The sequence below is a fragment of the Pogona vitticeps genome, chromosome 9, assembly GCF_051106095.1.
Source record: "Pogona vitticeps strain Pit_001003342236 chromosome 9, PviZW2.1, whole genome shotgun sequence".
NCBI lineage: Eukaryota > Metazoa > Chordata > Lepidosauria > Squamata > Agamidae > Pogona > Pogona vitticeps.
The window spans coordinates 10355135-10360363 of NC_135791.1; positions in this window are offsets into that span (position 1 = coordinate 10355135).

Sequence of the window (5229 nt, forward strand, 5' to 3'; positions counted from 1 at the left end):
AACGCCGTCCCTCTCTCTCTAGGAGGCAGAGCATCACTCAGGCTCTGAATGCATGCATCTACAGCTATCTCAGGTCACCGTCTACAACTGGCAGCGAGGAGTTTTGGATTTTTACAGGTAACACTGACATAGTTACCTGTCAAACCATTACATTGGATGGCCACATGAAAAGGAAGATGAGGCTATTGCACCTTTAACAGCTGTGTGGAAGGGAGAATGTTAACATATGTAGCTTACCATGTCAACTGCAACACCTGAAATTACCTCCTCCACACAGCTATTAAAGGTACAGGAGCCCTGGCCCTCTTTTCATGTGGCCACCCTGTAATACCAAGTCCTTCAGTTCACAAAGTATTCCATTTAGGAGGATCCCACATATATTATTCTCACACACATTTGGGGAAATGAGTCATGATTATTCAGGGAAAATATAGTGACTCATTTCTATCGCAGCAAGAGTCTTGAAGGAATGAAGCACATGGATTTCAGATCTGATCCATAACACAAGCTGGTCGTACTGTATATCTGTGTGGTGTGTCATACTATTGCTGCCCTTAACACTAATTTATTACTGAAAACCCCCTGGAAGTGGCCTTCAGTGCTTTCTTCAGAAGTACATATATGATCAACCTAAAACATATTGCTGCCTGAGGTACCTCCACAAGTTATTTTTCAGCCATGCCAACCTGGTTCCAGAGCATCGCTTAGTTTATGATGGCAATTGCTTTTGTGGATTAGGGTCCAGTAAAGTAAACACACAGAATGCTAACTTGGAAGCCACCAAATTTGAAACATGTGGGTGTGGAATGGGGTGAATGTTATAACCAGTGATATCTGAGGGAGACATAATGTCTGAAATACGGACTGTGCTGATTATATTACATCTTAAATATACCTAAAATAATTAGTCCTCACTGAAAAGGAAGTTTGGATAAGAACTCAAGCATCCTAGCAATCAAGACCCTTATTAATTTACATGCAGTTCCAACCTGCCACCTAGTGGAGGCAAAGCACCGATTGTTTTTCTTCCCTTTTTATATTGTTTTCTAGAATTTGTTTCATCTCAAAAAGATCTGAAAGCTCTTTACTGGCTGGGTTCATTAACTGGGCTTTACTACAAAAAAAGAGATCAGCATCGTTGTCTCCCTTTGATAGGCACAGAAGCAAAACTATACAAAGATTACACAGTCAATTTCCCCTCGGGATCAATAGCAGAATCCAGAGCATTGGCTATTGCTCGTCCAGTTGAGAAAGCCCTTGAACGATCTTGGGTCCATTTATACAGTTGTTGCAGGGATAAACTGGAACAGCCCAGCAGGAGCTTAGAACTAACTATATATGCTGCCTTAAATTAGACTCCTTAAAAGTTGGACTCAAATGCAAGGGACCCGAGTTCAAATCCTTCTTCAGTCATGAAACGCAGGAGATAACCTTGGGCCTACCACATTCCTTCCGTTTGACTTACCTTACAGGGTTGTTGTGAGAAGCAATGGGGAGAAGACATGTGCACACCAGTTTGAACTCATTAGATGAAAAGGTAAAGGTTCCCCTTGACATTTAGTCCAGTCGTGTCCAACTCTAGGGGGCAGTGCTCCTCCCCGTTTCCAACCCATAGAGCCAGCGTTTGTCTGAAGACAATTTCCGTGCTCATGTGGCCAGCGTGACTAGACACAGAACACTGTTACCTTCCCACTGTGGTGGCACCTATTTATCTACTGTACTCGCATTTTTGCATTTTGCATGCTTTCGAACTGCTAGGTTGGCGGGAGCTGGGACAAGCGATGGGAGCTCCCTCTGTCGTGTGGATTTGATCTTACGACTGCAGGTCTTCTGACCTTGCAGCACAGAGGCTTCTGCAGTTTAACCCGCAGCACCACCATGTCCCATTCATTAGATGAAAAGTGGGTATAAATGTAACAAGTAAATGTCTAAATAGGAAAACCTTCTTAGGTATATCAGTAGACCCCTAAATACCCTTACTATGAGCCACCCATGCCCGGGGGTAAAACTCATGCCCCTCTCTCTTAATTCAAAACTGCTACTATTACACAACACTTAAGTCATCGTCTTACTTCCTAAGGCTATAAGATTTGTTTGGTGTAATAGGGCCTGCGGCTGCCTAAATACACATACAACTAGACACACACAGTGTTTTTTTTTCCAAATGTAGACAGCCAACCTGAGACATTCCAATGGCTCTGAGACCAAACATTCAAACAACCCCTAAACATATGCAAGACCCTGATGTTGGGAAAGTGTGAAGGAAAGAGGAGGAAAGAGGATGAGATGGTTGGACAGTGTCATCGAAGCGACCAACATGACTTTGATCCAACTCTCCAGGAGGCAGTGGAAGACAGAAGGGCCTGGTGTGCTCTGGTCCATGGGATCACGAAGAGTCGAACACGACTAAATGACTAAACAACAACAACAACAAACATATGCAAAGCTGCAGGAAACAGAACCCTTCAGGAAAGGTTCCTGCTACGGTACTGCCCGTGTGCAGCTTCAGCTAACAATGTGTGAGCACGTGGGTTGCCCAAGAGATTATTCCATACAAACCGGATCTGTTTTTTTTTCTCATAAGGTGGTGTGTGAAGAATTGTTTCCAGTCTGTGCCTTCCCCCTTCCAATGCACCACATATGGCCCTATTAAGAATGGCTGCCCTGGCCTAAAGGTACATTTGCCATTGCCTGCTTCATAGAATCATGGCCCTATAGAGCTGCAAGGGAGCCCAAGGATAATTGAAGCTAGCCCCCTGTTAGGGCAGGAATTCCACAGCTAAAGCACTCCTGATAGGTGGCCATCAACCTCTCCTTAAAAATCTCCAGTGAAGGAGAGTCCACCGCCCTGCAAGGCAATTCAGTCTATTGTTGAATGGCTCTCACTATTAGGAAGTTCTTCTTAGTGTTCCATTGAAACATCCAGATGTTTGTTTTAAAATATCCCTCCCCAATGTTCTCCCCCCCCCCCTATCATTACAGATCTGATAGAGCATCGGTTCGCTAGGGATAATTAATACTAAAGGTGAAAACTATGAGGTTGAAATCAGCTATTTATCTCAGAATATAGGACCTTGTTTACCCACAACCATGCAGAACCAACACAGCTTGGTTAAAAGCCAATAACAGTTTGCTGTATACAGTTTAAAGCCTATTTTTTCATGAAGTGCTACTGCACGCTACCATAGAAGCTATGTACTGCAAAGGGTAGGTTAATGAGTAACCACATAAATGTTAGCATGCAAAAGTCATAAATCTGAAAACTACTTACTTCCAGTCTTGCAGTATTAGTTCCAAAAAAATAAAAGTATTTGTTCCAGAAATATTATTCATACTTTGAAAAACGATTTCAAGTGTTTAAAGGAAAGCTAGCTTCTCAGACTTGGAAAGGAAGCTGGCAATGTTTGCATGAAACTGCCCCTAAGCAGAGCCATTTCCAACTCATCTAAAGTTTTCTATCAAGGAAGCTCTTCTCTGAATCAATTAACACAGAATATAAAATAGTGAAATCTTACAAATCAGTGAATCAAGCTCTGGCTGAAGGCCAGAGGTTAGGAGTTTGATTCCCCACTGTGCCTCAAAAAGCTGGCAAAAGACTAACTGCCCAATTTCCCTATACATGTCTACTCAGAAGTAAGCCCCGCAAGCTCCCGTATTATGGGTTGCAGTGAAAAACCTATAATTCAAGACAGCTGGTGCCTCATTCTTCCGCTTTAGGATAAGGGCCCTTCCTGATGATGCTCAGGCTGTGGATTACCAGACGTTTGTAGGAATAAGACAGCAGCCTAACAGTGCAATCCTATCATTCTTATGATGTGCAGTGGAGCTTGCCTTATATTTATTGTATTTAAGAAATGCAGTCTTTACGAATATAAACTGATCGTACACTTTAAAACAGAACAGAACAGTCTATTTTTTTAAAAAAAAACTTGTACACTTTAAAACACAGAGCTCTAAAAGCTGACTGAGAATGTGTCATAATCTTTATCAATGGAGTGCTTTCATCTATCTTCAGGTGAATTAACTTCTGTTTTTCCTGGGTGCCACTGCAGAGAAGCCTACTTTGTATATAGGATGTTTGTCTTGGTTATTCACTACAAAGCTCGTTTTGGCTGAATCATCCTGAAAACTTGTTCTGGCCAGCACAGCAGATCACCAAAGGCCCTCCTTTTTGCTGTTGTTTAGTTGTTGTGTCCGACTCTTCATGACCCCATGGACCAGAGTGTGCCAGGCCCTACTGGAAAAACCATAGCTTTGACCATGCGGACCTTTGTTGGCAAGGTGAAGTCTCTGCTTTTTAAGATGCTGTCAAGGTTTGTCATCATTTTCCTCCCAAGAAGCACGCATCTTTTAATTTCACAGCTGCTGTCACCGTCTGCAGTGATCATGGAGCCCAAGAAAGTAAAATCTGTCACTGCTTCCATATCTTCCCCTTCTATTTGCCAGGAGGTGATGGGACCAGTGGCCATGATCTTAGGGTTTTTTTTGTTTGTTTGTTTTGCTTTTTGATGTTGAGTTTCAGACCGTTTTTTGCACTCTCCTCTTTCATCCTCATTAAGAGGTTCTTTAATTCCTCCTCACTTTCTGCCATCAGAGTGGTATCATCTGCATATCTGAGGTTATTGATATTTCTTCAGACAATCTTAATTCCGGTTTGGGATTCATCCAGTCCAGCCTTTCGCAGGATGTATTCTGAAAGGGCAAAAGACAAGCAGGACCTGCAGCAAAATGTTGCAGTGGGGAGCCCAGGGTTACAGTCAGTTGACGAACAGTACTGTACGAGCTTCCACTCGATACCTGCCACATCCTGAGGTCACTTAATTACCTATGTTCTCTCCGAATTTAGGAACCCTTAGAGGTTCTTCCGCTAAAGGGCTGCTCTCGAGCTTTCCCTGCCCCTGCTGATACCTTCCTCTTGGGTGCAGATATAGGGACTTCGACTTCTACAAAGACTGCCTCTCTTGAGTTGCCCAAACCTATGACACTGGGATACTTTTTGCATATCACAAACATGCGTGTCTCGGTGAGCGAATTCTGATCTTGTGCCAAGAGCCCTACCTTTACCATTAAGCAATTGGAATGCATCGATGATGATGATGGGGATTTTGGACACCGTGTTCCCGGGTCCTGCGAGAGGGCAAGGCAGCAATGTTTAGGGGCGGAGCCCGTTTCCCGAGTGGGCAGGGCGCGGCGGTATTCCTGCCTCTCCAGGGAACGCTTTCCGGCGAT